Consider the following 19,162-nt stretch of genomic DNA (forward strand, 5'->3'; position numbering starts at 1 on the left):
GACAGCATTCTTAGGCCAAACTTACTACTCAAGGGTAAAATTTATGCAAATGTATTAACTTTGAGTAGCAACGCTTAGAAAACTGTATATTTCATCGATTCATGAAGGTTGGTTGAAGGAGTCGACAGCATTCTTAGGCCAAACTTACTACTTGGGGATAAAACTGATGCAGATGTATTGACTTTGAGTAGCAACTCCTAGAAAACTGTATATTTCATCGATTCATGAAGGTTGGTGGAAGGAGTCGAAAGCATTCTTAGGCCAAACTTACTACTCAAGGGTAAAACTTATGCAAATGTATTGACTTTGAGTAGCAACGCTTAGAAAACTGTTTATTTCATCGATTCATGAAGGTTGGTGGAAAGAGTCGACAGCATTCTTAGGCCAAACTTACTACTCAAGGGTAAAATTTATGCAAATGTATTGACTTTGAGTAGCAACGCTTAGAAAACTGTATATTTCATCGATTCATGAAGGTTGGTGGAAGGAGTCGACAGCATTCTTAGGCCAAACTTACTACTTGGGGATAAAACTGGTGCAGATGTATTGACTTTGACTAGCAACTCCTAGAAAACTGTATATTTCATCGATTCATGAAGGTTGGTGGAAGGAGTCGACAGCATTCTTAGGCCAAACTTACTACTCAAGGGTAAAATTTATGCAAATGTATTGACTATGAGTAGCAACTCCTAAAAAACTGTATATTTCATCGATTCATGAAGGTTGGTGGAAGGAGTCGACAGCATTCTTAGGCCAAACTTACTACTCAAGGGTAAAACTTATGCAAATGTATTGACTTTGAGTAGCAACGCTTAGAAAACTGTATATTTCATCGATTCATGAAGGTTGGTGGAAGAAGTCGACAGCATTCTTGGGCCAAACTTACTACTCAAGGGTAAAATTTATGCAAATGTATTGACTTTGACTAGCAACGCTTAGAAAACTGTATATTTCATCGATTCATAAAGGTTGGTGGAAGGAGTCGACAGCATTCTTAGGCTAAACTTACTAATGTATTGACTTTGAGTAGCAACTCCTAGAAAACTGTATATTTCATCGATTCATGAAGGTTGGTGGAAGGAGTCGACAGCATTCTTAGGCCAAACTTACTACTCAAGGGTAAAATTTATGCAAATGTATTGACTTTGACTAGCAACGCTTAGAAAACTGTATATTTCATCGATTCATGAAGGTTGGTGGAAGGAGTCGACAGCATTCTTAGGCTAAACTTACTAATGTATTGACTTTGAGTAGCAACTCCTAGAAAACTGTATATTTCATCGATTCATGAAGGTTGGTGGAAGGAGTCGACAGCATTCTTAGGCCAAACTTACTACTCAAGGGTAAAATTTATGCAAATGTATTGACTTTGACTAGCAACGCTTAGAAAACTGTATATTTCATCGATTCATGAAGGTTGGTGGAAGGAGTCGACAGCATTCTTAGGCCAAACTTACTACTCAAGGGTAAAACTTATGCAAATGTATTGACTTTGAGTAGCAACGCTTAGAAAACTGTATATTTCATCGATTCATGAAGGTTGGTGGAAGAAGTCGACAGCATTCTTGGGCCAAACTTACTACTCAAGGGTAAAATTTATGCAAATGTATTGACTTTGACTAGCAACGCTTAGAAAACTGTATATTTCATCGATTCATGAAGGTTGGTGGAAGGAGTCGACAGCATTCTTAGGCTAAACTTACTAATGTATTGACTTTGAGTAGCAACTCCTAGAAAACTGTATATTTCATCGATTCATGAAGGTTGGTGGAAGGAGTCGACAGCATTCTTAGGCCAAACTTACTACTCAAGGGTAAAATTTATGCAAATGTATTGACTTTGAGTAGCAACGCTTAGAAAACTGTATATTTCATCGATTCATGAAGGTTGGTGGAAGGAGTCGACAGCATTCTTAGGCTAAACTTACTAATGTATTGACTTTGAGTAGCAACTCCTAGGAAACTGTATATTTCATCGATTCATGAAGGTTGGTGGAAGGAGTCGACAGCATTCTTAGGCCAAACTTACTACTCAAGGGTAAAATTTATGCAAATGTATTGACTTTGAGTAGCAACGCTTAGAAAACTGTATATTTCATCGATTCATGAAGGTTGGTAGAAGGAGTCGACAGCATTCTTAGGCCAAACTTACTACTCAAGGGTAAAACTTATGCAAATGTATTGATTTTGAGTAGCAACGCTTAGAAAACTGTATATTTCATCGATTCATGAAGGTTGGTGGAAGGAGTCGACAGCATTCTTAGGCCAAACTTACTACTTAGGGGTAAAACTTATGCAAATGTATTGACTTTGAGTAGCAACGCTTAGAAAACTGTTTATTTCATCGATTCATGAAGGTTGGTGGAAGGAGTCGACAGCATTCTTAGGCCAAACTTACTACTCAAGGGTAAAATTTATGCAAATGTATTGACTTTGAGTAGCAACGCTTAGAAAACTGTATATTTCATCGATTCATGAAGGTTAGTGGAAGGAGTCGACAGCATTCTTAGGCCAAACTTACTACTCAAGGGTAAAATTTATGCAAATGTATTGACTTTGAGTAGCAACGCTTAGAAAACTGTATACTAGCGATAGTACCGATAGGTCTTGCTTTGTAACAATAATGGGTATTGATCTAAAAGATCTATCGATAGGTACCTACTATTGGTTTTTTTTTAACTAGGTATCGATAGAATATCGATAGGCAACACTCTGGCGGAGTGTCCGCCCAATTCTAGACGCGATCTCGCTAGATTTTTGTGTAGCGAGGTTTTGCGTAGGTACTTACATACTAAGTTGGTGGATGGTTGACATAGTAGGTAACTAATTACCTAATCTGTGGTGGTTGTGTTAGTTGGTTGTTAGTTATTCTAATGACAACAAAGAATACAATTATTTACTGTTTCAACTGTTTTAGGTAGATAATGGCCCCGATTCCTATGAGTAAATGAATGAATAACCCGGTCGAATCAAAAAGGTATCTCGCTGGTATGCAAACCGTTTGACGTGTGCTGTCAACTTAATTCTGTCGGTTGTTTTAGATTTCTGCTTAAAATTGACGTGTATTCCATAAATTTTATGCCTGTTGATTATCCGTCCATTTAAGAATAAGAATAAAATAAATTTATAATTTACGATAGACAGAGAAAGAAATAGGATCGGTTCGTAGTGCCTACTTTGTAGGCCGCGCCCGCGCCGCCGCCGCGCCGCCGCCGGCGTGCGGCGCGGGGCGCGCGGAGCGGGGCGTGCGGAGCGGGGCGCGCGGCGCGCGGTGCGTGTGGCCGTTGACCCGTTCGAGCAGCTGTTGTCTCCATTACATCAAAAATTTTCGATAATTTGTCATTATTGTTTTTTTTATTGAAATTTGGGTTCTATGCAGCTAAAAGCACAATATGGAATTGAAAAGAATTAAAAACAAAACTCAAAATTTCATGAATTTTGCGACGGAAAATTCCACTAGATATTAAGTCAGAATCATGGTCTGAATCATTATTATTATTTTATTCATAAGATATCCAACAGCAGTTTTACAGGTAAAGTTAAAGTATCTAAATTACATAGTGTGTCTTAGCCAATAACAGGATATCATAGATTGCGTTAACTATTGAACCGAAATTAACAGAAAACAATAACAAAACTTAAATGAACAATACGCTAGTGCACAAACGAGTTACATACAATGGTTTAAAAAGTTAAGAATAATATATTTAAATTATAATTATTTTAACTACAGCATTAGAGTAATAAGCGAGTGAATTGCAAGACATAAATCAATCTGAAACAACGAGCAGTAATACAGCTTCGCGGTAATGAGATGAATACGTGAAAATAGTAATGAAACGAAAGTTTACGGCGGCATGCATTGTTTGTTATTTTTCGATAGTTTGTCTAGTACAAGTTTCTTTAGATTCTGTTTGGTTGTGTTAAAAATGTCTGTATAACTAAATTTTCTGTAATCCCTCCCCCATCCCTCTCAGTATTCGTTACGATGTCACTAACACCCAGTATACATATACATAATAATAATAATCTGTGCCACATTAGCCGTACTTTAAGACATGAACACAAACAATAAAAAACCCCCACACACACCACATACACCATCTAATAAAAAACATAAGACACATATCCGAGCTGACGAAAGATCAATACACAATTGTACTGATTCTGGATCAACTCTGTAGAGCAAAACGACCGATTACCATTGTGTAAAAAGTTTAATTTTCCGCTTGACAAAGGCTCTGCCGCCCTATGGTAGAGGATAGCCAGCGCAAAATACAAAAAAAAAACCTAACCTAACCTAACCTAAACCTAAACCTAAACCTTGCTCGCTTGCTTGCTTGCTTGCATATCCCTTAAATTTCACAGACATTCATACCTAGGGAGGCGTTTCAGTGTGAGGGCCTGAACCACGTTCGGGTCATGTTTGGTTTAGCGCATTTTTCTGACCGTACCTACACTGAGGGAACGCGCTGCTAATTTGATGAGTACGTTTGGGCCGGAAATTATCCGGGGTGGTTTTTTTTTGAGTATGTTGACGAAGCTTGTTGCTGATAAGGTTTGTTCTTGACCAAGCTTGTGTGGATTTCATTGACTGATTTTTATTACATTTTTACCCATGACGGAACGGAGCAGGTATATGCGTTTAGGGTGAGAGATGTTTATGTGTGCGTTTGTGCAAAGTAATGTTACTACTTATCTTCTAAACTATTGATCCGATTTTGATGTGGTTTTCAATAACGGGTGTGTCTTTGATGAGTTCATGTTATTAGACAGGTGTCATGGCTGTAACACACTAGGGGGCGCCACAATATTAGTGTTTAGAATCAATATTATTCGAAACGTCTCTTCAATTTATAATAGCAATTTATTTGCAATAGTTATTAGTTAATTGTTTTTGACAGGCTTCTTTTTTTTTCGGTTCCATTGATTACACGTAATTACGTCGGACACAGTGATGTTTCATTGCTACCTAAATCTCTTAAAAAACAGTAAAAAGTCATACCAGGCATATTCATGGTCCTTCGAGCCGGATTTCAGAGAAGATCATAATCAATAAATTGTGAATAAATTAATACGAAGTGATTGGCGAAGATTAAAGAAAAACCAAGATCGACTATAAGTGGCACGTGGATTGTGTTGTCAAGTGAATCAAATTCATCCAATTAATCCTCATTTAATTCATAAAGTTGAACCCATCACTCAATAATCAGGTAGTATTAAGTAAAGCAAAGTGTTGTTAATTACGGTTAGTATAATTTTAATTACATTTATTACCCATGACGGAACGGAACAGGTATATATGCGTTTAAGGTGAGAGATGTTTGTGTGTGCGTTTGTGCAAAGTAATGTTACCACCTATCTTTTAAACTTATGATCCGATTTTGAGGCGGTTTTCAATAGCGGGTTTGTGTTTGATGAGTTCATGTTCTTAGACAGGTGTCATGGCTGTAACTCACTAGGGGGCGCCACAATATTAGTGCAAAACAATGTTGCAATATAATCAAAACGAAATGTCCGATTACAATTCTGTTTTCAGCAATGTGTACGTGGTAGCTTAATGCATTTTCCAAATAATAAAAATTACGTCTTTACCTCACTAGAGGGCGCTAACAATATTAGTGAAAAATAGTATTGCAATTATATTACAACGAATTGTCTAATTTCAATGCGGTTTTCAGCAATGGGTTCGTAGTTGATTGGTGCATGGTCTAAGATAAGTCTTATGATATTAACTCACTACGGGGCGCTGCTATATTAGTGTGAAACGTTTATATTGCAATATTGTTAAAATTAAAACGTATTGTCTGATTTCAATGCGAATTTCAGGAATGAGTTCGTGGGTGATTGGGGCATGTTCTCAGATGAGTGTTATAGAGGTAACTTTAATCAGAAAGCAACTGTATAATATTTAATAAGGAACTTAGTATTATGTGTTAGGATGAATCACACTTATTGTTTTGCGAGATCTTACCTACACATTATAATAGATTATAATTCGTATAATGCTCTCTAAAAAGTCTGAAAAAAATTAAGCAAAATTAAAAATTTTGAAAAACCCACGACGGTAAAAATCTCATCGAAAAAGAATAAAATAACTCAAAACCCCCGACTTAGCCCAATTATTATGTAACGAAATATTATAATTAATGATTAAACGAACTTACCTGTACGTGAAGTTCAATCATAATTATACTCTGGCTTCGTCCGAAGAGATTAGCATAGAATACCATGTAGTATCGCGTAACGGATCACCATTATCACACGTTATTTGAGATTTTTTTTTTTACGTATGAGGGTAGATATTTCTCCATTTACCCGGCCCAGTATTGTCAAACGTCATTTAGTTCAGAGCCAAGTATTTCACCTAAAATATTTCACTTCTTCGGGTCCAATATACGTACTTATTTGCAATAAATAACATTGGGGGAGGGAGGGATGCTAATCTCTTCGGACGAAGCCCTCGTATAATTATGATTGAACTTCACGTACAGGTAAGTTCGTTTAATCATTAATTATACTCTGGCTTCGTCCTCGAGATTAGCATAGAATACCATGTAGATTTTTAGAGCAAAATGTGAAATATTTATTTGTTTTGCATAAACTTTTTAAATCACAATAGGAGTAAGTTATGCAACTACACAAAAAAGGTAAGTAATTAACAAAATTATAAATCATTATTGTTATTAATAATTGCCCTAGCAAACGAGTCGCTACTAGGCGTCGGTTCGTTACATAAGATTCTATTATAGAATGTAAAGAACGTAGAGGAGCTAGCACTCCAACCGGCTGTTTTTCGGATGAGGTCCAGATTGACCCCTAGTCTTCGCGCCGCGGACGTGGCAGCATGCCTTGTACTGTGCGCGCTAAAAATGTTTACATCAATCCCACTCAAATGTAACATATCCTTTATCCATCTACTAAGTGTCTGTGATGAAACAGAGTTATATGGTTTTCTTATACTAATAAATAAGGAGGGCACATCCTTACGGAGTGTACTAGTTTTGTGCACGTAATCTAGTAAGGTTCTGGCAGGACATATCGCAGGCTTGTCATTAAAAAACGGGAGCACAAGTATTGGCTGCAAAGTACCGATTCGGAAAGTCTTAATGATATCAGGAATTTTAATTTTAACTTGAGTAGAAGACGTCTCTATATTAATTAATTTAATACTCGCCATAGTCTGCACTCTATGTGCAGTAACTAAAGCTAAGAGTATAATTAATTTTTTTGAAATAATTTCGAGTGAGATTTGTTCATTTGGGTAATATGATTCTAAATGCTGCAAGACTACTGATGGATCCCATGTTACATTGTATCTGGGTAAAGGAGGTCGCAACCTGTATACGCCTTTAAAATACCTTTTAATCCTGTCATCGTCTCCTACGTGTTCACCTAAAATTAATGAAATTGCAGCTCTACACGAATTTAATGTCCCATACTGTGCTCCCTCTCCGTATAATCTAGTAAAGAAATCTATGTGGGATTTGGCGTGTAACGGAACGTAAGGTGAGTGAAAGGGAAGGATGATAGTGTGCGAGAGAGAGGAGAGAGGCGAGGGAGGAAGGACGATTGGAAGGACGGTTACGGAGGACTTGGAGAAAATAAAATAAACGACGGAAACGAATTCGGAGCTTTTCCTTTCATATCCCTACAATTTTGGGGGCTCGTCCGGGATTGAAAGGAGAAGTTACGGTTGGAGAACGGGTGCCGGGTGCAACAGGACGACGACGGTTGGATTGCCACGCGGATTTTTGGTTAACGACGGAACGACGAAAAAAAAATATGGCGGAAGAAAAGACGACGACGGCGACAACGATGTTTCTGGAAGGCTGCAACATCACCCAATTCACAGGAGAGGATCCGACGTATTCATCAAGCAAATGGTGTCAGGATATAGAGGACAATGCGGAGATTTTTTCATGGACGCCGCATCAAAAACTTATTATAGCCAGGCGAACGCTAAGCGGGACGGCAGCTTTGTGGCTTAGATCAGAGCGAGTTTTTAAAAGCTACGATGACCTGAAAGCGGCGCTGACCAAGGAGTTTCCAGACACCGTTAATGTGAAGGAAATGCACGAGTTAATGGCGGCTCGCAAAAAGCATAGTAACGAATCTGTGTACCAGTACATGCTGATTATGAAGGAGCTGGGAAAGAGAGCAAGATTTCCCGACTACATAGCGATTCAATACATAATAGACGGTATAGTAGATCACGAATATAATAAACATATGCTACACGGTGTGACGACGTACTCCGATCTCAAAACGAAGTTGGCTATCTACGAAAAAATCAAAACAAAAGCCAGTGAAGCAAGCCGACAGCGAGAAACCGAGAGAAACCGGGCGGTTTATAATCAACCGGGAACGAGATATTCACGACCAGTTCAAGTGCAATACGTGCATAAGCGCTGCTATAACTGTGGAGAGATGGACCATGTATCAAGTGAGTGCAAAAATGGACTAAAGTGCTTTAGGTGCAATCAGTTTGGACATATTCGGCAAAATTGTAAGGCGAATCCAGTGCATACGGGTGTTAGTGGACGGAACGCAGACATGGCGTCGGCTAGACGAGAACAGGCGGAATGCGACGACATCGGCGATCGTCGGGTGAGTTCGGGCGCTTTCGGCGGCGACGGGTGGCGAAAGCGGTCGGCTATGTTCGGAGTGAAGTCTGAGGTCTATGGTGCATTGCCGAGATATGGCAACACTGAAGAGAATGAATTGAACGTACGAACGAAGGACGCAAGCGGCCATGACACGTATACCGAGCCAGAAAATGATCGCGAAAAAAAAAAAGATTTGACAGATCACTTCAATATTTTTCATGGCGTAAACAAAGAATTTCAAGTGAAGAAGCCGGAAAAGTTAGTTTTATTGAACAAGTTTAGTGTAAATTCACTGTTCGACACCGGCAGTGATTGTAATTTAATGGCTAGGTCAGTGTGTTCAAAGATAGGTAGCGAAATTATTGATGAAAAGATAACCATGACGGGTTTAGGCGAATGCCAGGTTTGTTCCATGGGAAAAGTTTACGTTGAAATGTTAGTAGATGATAATGTGTATAACAATGTTGTATTTCATTTAGTTCCTGATGAAGTTATGCCCTACGATGTAATATTAGGCCAGGAGTTTCTGAGTGGTGTCACCATGATAATGAATGCAGGAGTAGTAACATTGAGGAATGACAATTGGGTAGGTAACATTGATTCTTTTGCAGGTTCTACTGAAGTAGATGTAGCTCATGTGCAGGACATAAGCATCCGGAATGAGGTAATGCAGTGTGTACAGGAATACCAGCCCACTCAAGAGGAGGAAGCACCCATACAATTAAAAATTATACTGAAGGATGACATTCCCATACGTCAACGGCCACGACGATTATCATTAATGGAGCAGCAAGTTGTAGAGGAACAGGTAGATGAATGGTTGCGCAAAGGAATTATACGGGTGAGTTATTCCGAATATTCAAGCCCTTTAGTACTAGTGAGGAAGAAGGATGGCACAGTTCGTGTTTGTGTTGACTATCGGCTGATAAACAAAAAGATAGTAAAGGATGAGTTTCCATTGCCCATAATCGATGATGTTATTGACAAGTTAAGGGGGGCCAAGGTGTTTAGTGTGTTGGACTTAAAGAATGGGTTTTTCCACCTAAAGGTCAGTGAGGAATCAGTTAGTTATACATCATTCGTAACACACAGTGGTCAGTTTGAGTTTTTACGTGCCCCATTTGGGTTGTCCATTTGTCCGAAGACATTTATGAGGTTTGTCACTATAATATTCAGGGAGCTAATAGCTCAGGGCATTTTATTGATATTTATTGATGATATAATCATTCCAGCTCAGGATGAGAGGCAAGGACTTGAGAGACTACGAATGATGTTGAGCGTAGCTTCACGATATGGACTACAAATGAACTGGAAAAAGGCCAAGCTGCTACAGCGAGAAATTGAATACCTTGGGCATATTGTGAAGGATGGAGAGGTGAGACCAGGTACAGATAAAGTGGACGCCGTGCTCAGATATCCTGAACCAAAAACAGTTAAGCAGTTACAAAGCTTCATAGGACTTACAGGCTATTTCAGAAAATACATAGAAAATTATGCAATGATCGCTAAGCCTTTAACTAACCTGTTAAAAAATGATCAGGAGTTTCTATTTGCAGAAGAACAACGAGTAGCTTTTGAAAAATTAAAATACATGCTGGCAAGTGGCCCTGTATTGAAAATATATGACCCGAAGTTGAGAACGGAGTTGCACACAGATGCCTCAAGTATTGCCCTAGCGGCAATTCTCATGCAGTATCATCCAGGTTCCGGACTACATCCAGTACAGTATATGAGCCGAACTACTAATGACACTCAAAGTCGATACTCTAGCTACGAACTGGAAGCATTAGCCGTTGTAGAGGGAGTAAAAAAGTTTAGACATTACCTTTACGGTATACATTTCAAGATTATAACCGATTGTAAAGCATTTGAGTTGACGCTTAAGAAAAAGGATGTAACACCCAAAGTAGCAAGATGGGTCATGATGTTGGACGAGTATGATTTCGAGGTGGAACATAGAAGTGGGTCTAGAATGAGGCATGTAGACGCTCTAAGCCGTACACCCTTGGTAGCAGTAATAACTTTGAACGATGGCATTAGATTGGCTCAGGACAAGGACGATGGCTTAATGGCAATTAAGGAAATTCTTAAAGGAGGTGCTTATGAGGATTATTCGTTGGACAACGGTGTGTTATACAAAGGAATGCAGAAACAGCTAGTGATACCCAGATCTATGGAGAAAGAAATTATAAGAAAAGTGCACAGCAATGGTCACTTTGGAAAACTTAAAATGAAAGAATTGTTAAGCAGAGATTACTATATACGCGATGTAGATAATAAAATTGAAGAATTTATACTATCTTGTGTGCCATGTTTATTATCAATGAGGAAAGAAGGAAAACAGGAGGGATTCCTTAACCCAATTGAAAAAGAAAGTATCCCCTTTGATACACTACATTTGGATCACATTGGACCACTCACAGAAACGAAGAAGCAGTATAATTACATATTAACCATCATAGATGCATTTACAAAGTTTGTGTGGTTATTTCCGGTTAGGACTACGACGAGTCATGAAACTATAAGTAAGCTTCAATTGCACCAGAACATCTTTGGGAACCCACGTAGGATGATAACGGATCGTGGTACAGCTTTTACAAGTAAAGAGTTTGAGGACTATTGTGAGGAGGAAAATATACTTCATGTGAAAATAACCACTGGAGTACCACGAGGTAATGGTCAGGTGGAACGCGTACACCGAATAATAATACCAGTGTTAACCAAATTATCAGTTGAAAGCCCAGGATTATGGTACCGGCATGTTGGGAGGGTGCAAAGAGCCTTAAATAGCACATATCAAAGGACCATTAACACTACCCCATTTGAGCTGCTGATTGGTAGTAAGATGAGGAACAAGGAAGACCTGGAAATTTTACAATTATTAGAGAAAGAACACACACTTCAATATAATGAAAATAGAGAGAATATTAGACTACAAGCAAGGGAACAAATATTAAAAGTGCAAGAGGAAAATAGAAAGACATACAACAGGAAGAGGAAGGAGAGTACTACCTATAAGGAAGGAGATCTAGTACTAGTAAAGCGAACTCAGTTCGGCCCAGGGCTCAAACTGAAACCTAAGTACCTTGGTCCATACAAAGTAACCAAGTGTAAGCGTAATGACAGATACGATGTGGAAAAATTTGATAGTTCTTTAGAGGGACCAATCAGAACATCGAGCTCGGCCGATCAGATGAAGAAGTGGCCTCAATATGGTGACCAGGAGACTTTAGACTCTTGAGGGCTATGAAGTTCTGTCCTAGATAGCACAGAGGTATTTTTTTATTTTTTTTATTCAATATGTTTTTATGTTTCAGTCATGGTGTCCTCGTCATTAAATGGTGATATCATTCAGAACTTAGGCATTAACTTGTAGTGGAGGTTTTTCTAGTATGTTTTTAAAGATTTAAAGTTGAAAAGGATGTACTTATAGCATAGTTAATTGTAAACTGTCAGGATTGTGTTATGTAAGAGTTTTCACGATGTTTAGAGATAAGGAAGTTTTTAGCAGTTAAGGTTGGTTTAGATTAAGATGTTTTGATTTATATAAAAAATATTAGAGGCATGCTTGGGGACAAGCATGAGAGCAGGATGGCCGAATGTGGGATTTGGCGTGTAACGGAACGTAAGGTGAGTGAAAGGGAAGGATGATAGTGTGCGAGAGAGAGGAGAGAGGCGAGGGAGGAAGGACGATTGGAAGGACGGTTACGGAGGACTTGGAGAAAATAAAATAAACGACGGAAACGAATTCGGAGCTTTTCCTTTCATATCCCTACATCTATAACATTTGGAACAGATGTTTCGTAAATATCTATGTTATTTTCTACACAGAAGCAGAACCATATTTTCAGATAAACTTCATATTGTTTATAAGTATTATTAGAGAGGGAAGCTAACGTTACGTCGACTGCGGAGGGAGGAATGCTCCGTCTTAGCCACGCCGTCCGGATAATATTCCTGCCGCCAGGGTAAGTGTGGTGTGGATGTTGCTCGGGCTGGAATGATGGGGTATGATTAAACATTCGTTAGATTTGAAAAATAGTAACTCTGAAATGAGTAACTTCTTAAAAATAGGGTACCACGGTTGTGTTCGCCAAAGCGGTACAACCATGATACCTTCAGATCCATCTGATATGATTTTTCGTAATGATTTAAGTATAACCGAGAAGGGGGGAAACGCGTAGAAGTAATCGTTCGCCCACGATATCGTAAATGCGTTAATTGCGTATGCAATCTGGGTCTCGATGCCATGATACATATTTTGGACACTTAAAGTTAATACGGCTGGCAAACAAATCTACCTCCGGTGGTCCAAATTTTTTGACTATACTTTGAAAGGCGTTTGAAGATAGTTCCCACTCAATATCGGGATGTACGCGGCGGGACTCGACGTCGGCAGTAACTTTATCTGCTGACCGTATGTATGAGGCAAATACGTGCAACTGGCGATGTTCGCACCACTGCCATAATTCCTTTGTAACATTGGTGAGGTGGGGAAATTGTATTCCACCCATCCTGTTTATATAGGAAATGGCAGTAGTGTTGTCAATACGCAACAAAAGTTGACAACTACGTAGATTTTTTGCAAAAATCTTAAGGCCAAAAAATCCAGCCAATATTTCCAAGTAGTTAATATGGCGTGCCTTCTCTTGGTCACTCCACATACCTACCGCTAGCCGTTTCCTTCCCGCACGCTACCTCCCACCCCGTTGTTGAAGCGTCTGTGAAAAATTCCAGGCAGTAATTATCGTTTTTAATTTTACAAACTGAGTGTTCAATTGTACGAGACCACCATTCTAAATCAGGTGCGAGTGTGTCTGGAATAGACATATAATTGTCATAATTGTTATTAAGTATCTAATAGATTCAAATATTTTACGCGTTCGAATAGCTTAGTATAAAGCCAACCATATTCGATGGCGGGACATGCTGACACTAATAGCCCTATGAATCGTGCAAAGTCTCGTATCTTGACCCGTTTTAACCTTGACATTTTACTAATTTCATCTTTGATGCGATTGACTTTTTCAATAGGAAGACTAACCTGGAAATTTTGTGAATCTAGTACATAGCCTAAATAAGTACATGTCTTATGTACATGTCGCTCTTGTCTTCATTAATAATAAAGCCTAGACTTGATAATAATGTTTTAGATTGTTGAACATTCAAAAGACATTCATCATAAGATTGACCAATCAAGAGCAGATCATCCAAATAAATAGTTGACATAAGACCCATAGAGCGTAAAATACCTACTACGGGTTTCATAACCTTTGTGAAAACATAAGGTGCAGTATTGAGGCCAAATGGTAAAACGTTAAATTCGTAAAAAGTATTGTCATATACGAATCTTAGAAATTTTCTAGAGTTTGGATGTATTTTTACCGACTTCAAAAAAGGAGGAGGTTCTCAATTCGACCGTATATTTTTTTTTTTTTTTTTTTTTTTTTTTTTTATGTTTGTTCGGGCATATCTTCGTCGTATATGAACCGATTTTGATAATTCTTTTTTTGTTTGAAAGGAGATATACCCAAGGGGGTCCCATGTCAAGGAAGTCAGGATCTGATGATGGAAGACCAGAGAAATCGAGGGGAATTTTCAAAAATCGTAGGAGCGACTAGTGCGTTTGTAAAGTCATATTAATCGGATCGATCTTTAGGCTTCGGGAAAACTTCCCGACCTTCGAAAACTGGTCAGCATCAGGGAGATACCCTATGGCCTGGCAAAACTATACAACCTGGAGCAATTTTTCTTTCACGAAACGTATTTAAATCTTGATCAAATTCAATCGCCGGTGCAAAAAACAAAATGGCGGAAAAAAAAAGATGGCCGCCATACAAAATTTTGTCGATTTTGGAAGAAGCCCGTTTGGGTAAAAATAATGTATGGGGCGCTTACTCAAAACGTCATGTAGAGTACGGAAATACTTTCTGGTCACCAAAAACTGCTCCGCATCAGAGAGATACTCTACGGCCTGGCAAAACTATCGCACGTGAACCAATATTTCTTTCAGAGCACTTATTTAAATCTTGGTCAAATTCCATAGCGCGTAAAAAAAAACAAAATGGCGGAAAAACAAGATGGCCGCCATACACAATTTTGTTTTTTCAGAAAATGTCTCGGGATATAAAATATATATCGGGGTTGTGATCGGATCGTCATGTTAAGTATGGAAATACTTCCCGATTTTCGAAAACTGCTCCGCATCAGGGTGACACCCTACGGCCTGGCGAAACTATCACACCTGAACCAATTTTTCTTTCACGAAACCTATTTAAATCTTGGTCGAATTTAATGGCCGGTGAAAAAAATACAAAATGGCGAAAAAACAAGATGGCCGCCATACAAAATTTTGTTTTTCCAGAAAATGTCTTGGGGGTAAAAATGATGTATAGGGGTGTGATCGGAACGTCATCTTTGAAAACTGCTCCCAATCAGGGAGACATTCTACGGTCTGGCAAACCTATTGCACCTGGATTTTGTTTGTTTCCACGACACCCATTTAAATCTTGGTCAAATTCTGTCGCCGGTGAAAAAAAAACAAAATGGCGGAAAAACAAGATGGCCGCCATACGAAGAGGGACAGTTTCGAATAAACAGGACACGCGAGCTGCTTTAGCAGCGAGCGAACCACGCGAAATCTACTGTATCTATATGTATGCGTGAGTGTGTATGATAGCAGCTTCCACTGACAACCACATGTGTGTATGTACACATACACATGTGTGTGTGTGTGTGTGTGTGCGTGTGTGTGTGTGTGTGTGCGTGTGTGTGCGCGCGCGCGCGCGTGTGTGTGTGTGTGTGTGTGCGTGTGTACGTGCGCGTGTGCTCGGGTGCGTTAGCGCGTGTGTGAGTGTGTGTGTGTAAACATGTTCATCAATAATAATTGTGATCACTACTAATAATATATTATATTATTATATATGAATATAAATCAGAAAATCTGTCTGTCTGCATCCTTGCTCGGTCTAACCATCACTTAAAATCGTAAAATAAAATAAAATTTTTAACAAAAAAAAAACCGACTTCAAACGCAAAACTAAAAAGCAATAAATAAATTTACTTCGCACAAAGTAATTAGTACGTATTTTCAATTAGTTAATTAATTTATAATTCTGAAGTCGGTGCCAAGTAAATGCTACAACAACCCTACTACAATATCAAATTACTATGTACACACAATATTGTTTAATACCTATATCAAAGCAATTACAAAACAATGTCAAACAAAAAATTACAAAACAATCAGTATTGAAAAATATATAAATCGGTACTTCGTTGTAGCATTTCCTTGGCACCGGCTTCAGAATTATAAATTAATTAACTAATTGAAAATACGTACTAATTACTTTGTGCGAAGTAAATTTATTTATTGCTTTTTAGTTTTGCGTTTGAAGTCGGTTTTTTTTTAATTAAAAAATAGGCATCCTTTAAATCGGTTTTTGCCATGAAACAGTATTTTGATAATAATTTTATGGCAGTACGTAAATCTTCAATTTTAAAATGTTTTGTGTTGATGTGTTTATTAAGATTTAAAATAAAACGCATTTTACCATCTGGCTTCGGTATTAGAAAAATACTAGAAAGGTATTGATCTTTACACGGCATACATTCCGATATAGCGCCTATAGACAGCAGACTATCTACAGCTTTACGAAAATGAACCTTTTCGGAATTAGAATATTGTTTAGGTTTAGGTGGGTACCTACGCCTGCACTACTAGGTTAGAGAAAGGTATTTCATATCCTCGAATATAGGAAAGAATAACAGGGTCCCTAGTGATCAATGACCACTGATTGTAAAATAAGGATAATCTGCCACCATAATTTACCGATTCTAACGGCGGGATTCCGTATAACGAGGAATATCCGTCGGGGGCTGCCATTAACCCAGCTAAAAGTTTTTCTAGTGACGTGAATACAATTATTGAAGAATTGTAGATGTTTAACGACGACATTAAATGCACTTATAAGTATGATTAAATTTTTGTTGAAATTTCATATAGAAAAGGCAGCCCCCGACGGATATTCCTCGGTTATGTATTATGGTAAAATTATTATCGCTACATTTAAGTATATCTTCGAGAAACACACGTTAGGAAAAAACTGTAAACATCCATATTAATTCATTGTTTAGGTACTTAAGTATATCTATTACCGATGTCTCGAGATATCAACTCTTTTTTAGAAAGTATTTTTAAGTCTATTATAATATTTCGTTACATAATAATTGGGCTAAGTCGGGGGTTTTGAGTTATTTTATTCTTTTTCGATGATATTTTTACCGTGGTGGGTTTATCAACATTTTTAATTTTTTAACGAAGCCTGTTGTGGATGCCTAGTCATTTTTTTTATAATTATAAATAAAAGAGAAAGTAAATTATAACTTATTAACTTTTATTATTAAATTTTATAACTTAATATCATTTTTTTTATAAATACCTACAGGGTGTTAGTGACATCGTACCGAAACTTTGAGGCATGATTTTGGCCGCGATTATGAGTTGAAATCGAGTGTAATTTTCCCTCGCAAAAGTATGGAAAGGAAAATAATTTAAAAAAACCGGTAGGAAATTTCAATTGATATCAACTCAGAATCATGGTTCAGAAATCAGAATCATTTATTCAACGTAATTATCATGGATAAACTTGTTGAAGGTCAATGTAACATTTTTGAATTTAGGTACGTCATTTCGCAAGGTGTTATGGCTGAGGAGAAGAAATGACAAGAAACTGCAACAGCAACACATCTTTTAAAAACCAATGAGGATATACATTACAAGTTATTTAATAACTAGAGGAACACATTCAATACCAGACATTTTTATCATTTACTTAGTCATTAATCTTATAATAAGCTTTTTTACATAAAGTAAGCTTCACGTGAGCTTTAAATTTATTTTCTGACAAATTTAAAATATTATCTGGTATTTTATTGTAAAAACGTATACATAACCCCAAAAAAGATGAATTTAATTTACTTAATCTAGAATTTTGAATAGCAATTTTATGTTTATTTCTTGTATTGTAAGTATGCCTTTCACAGTTTCTCGGAAGGAGAGATAAGTTTTTACGTACATACATAATGTTTTCATATATATGTCACCGTAAAATTGTAAATAACGTTAGATTATAATCTATCGCGAGATTGTGAACTGTCGAAAAATTGTGAAACGTAATATACTGCTTACAATTTAACGTATTATTATTCGTCAGATCAGATTATAATCTATCGAAGTAAAACTGTTAAATCACAATCTTACAATTGTCAAATTGTCAACTGTCCGACGGCTGTCCCTGATTGGTCGGCCTTACAGTAGACCGTTCTGTGTCCATAGAGTTAGGAATAAAACACAGGTGTCAGTCAAATAAAATAAATGCTCTTCAAGATTGTGAAATCAAGTACGTATTTATTAATTATTTAGTAAGTAATCAATAATTCTGACATCACATGGTAAGAAAAAATGTATCAAAATTAAAAAATCTGAAACGTATCATTCAGTATACTTTTCGTGTGTAAGATAAACATGCTGGCGGCATAGGGGTGGCCCAAGGGCCACCCCCGCCGCACCCTAACCTACTGTTATGCCTTGTAAAAATTATGACAAAACACTATTATTCTAAAAAAGAATTATGGATATCTATTTATTAATCCCAAAAATAAGTTATACCTAACAAACCAGTATTCCTAGATGTTATTATGGGAAAGTAAAACTATTATGCTAAAAAACGTTATGCAAAAAGGATTATGATAATTAAAATTATGACAAAAACATTTATGCATTTTAAGAGAATCCCAAATTAACATTATGCTCACTCTAATAGTTTTGTAACTCTATGGTATAGCACGCGAGGTGCGTTTCGTATCACAATTTGATGGTTTCACGTCGATAAATTATAATCTACCGAAAAATAATACGTTAAATTGTAAGCAATATGATACGATTCATAATTATTCGACAGTTCACAATCTCGCGAGATTCAAATCGATAGATTATAATCTAACGTTATTTACAATTTTACGGTCAGTATATTTATTTCTTTAAACAGCTCCCTCAAAGAGTCCCGACAACGCAGCTTATAAATAGCGCGAACTGCTCTTTTTTGAATGATGAAAATAGTTTCTACATCAGCGGCTCGACCCCACAGCAAAATACCGTAAGACATTATGCTGTGGAAGTAGCTGAAGTAGACAAGTCTAGCAGTGGGTACATCTGTGAGTTGTCGGATCCTTCTGACGGCATATGCTGCTGAACTTAGCTTGCCCGCTAGTGATACAATATGTGGGCCCCATTGAAGTTTTGAATCTACAGTAATTCCTAAGAAAACTGTGTGTTCAACAAAATCTAGTTTCTCGTCGTTAATTTTAATGTTATTATTTACTTTCTTTACGTTTGGTAGAACAAATTTAATACACTTCGTTTTCTTAGCATTTAGAACTAGGTTATTTACCTACTGAAAACCAACTTAGAACCTGCAACACAGCGCTGTTTGCTTCGTCAAATTCCTCTAACTTTCTGTCGATTTTAAATATAAGAGAAGTGTCATCCGCGAA

General features: G+C 37.5%; 1 long non-coding RNA gene across 2 annotated transcripts; it reads left to right on the top strand.

Moving 5' to 3' along the window:
* The first annotated feature begins 1,060 nt into the window (after nucleotides 1-1,060).
* On the top strand, nucleotides 1,061-2,264 carry LOC126367144 (uncharacterized). 2 transcript variants are annotated; one of them, XR_007566443.1, is made up of 3 exons: nucleotides 1,061-1,192; nucleotides 1,988-2,110; nucleotides 2,234-2,264. It is a non-coding gene; the product is annotated as an uncharacterized LOC126367144 (long non-coding RNA). The 2 variants fall into 2 exon arrangements; XR_007566444.1 differs by lacking the exon at nucleotides 1,061-1,192 and adding an exon at nucleotides 1,604-1,662.
* Nucleotides 2,265-19,162: the final 16,898 nt, after the last annotated feature.

Source organism: Pectinophora gossypiella, chromosome 5 (assembly GCF_024362695.1).
Source record: "Pectinophora gossypiella chromosome 5, ilPecGoss1.1, whole genome shotgun sequence".
NCBI lineage: Eukaryota > Metazoa > Arthropoda > Insecta > Lepidoptera > Gelechiidae > Pectinophora > Pectinophora gossypiella.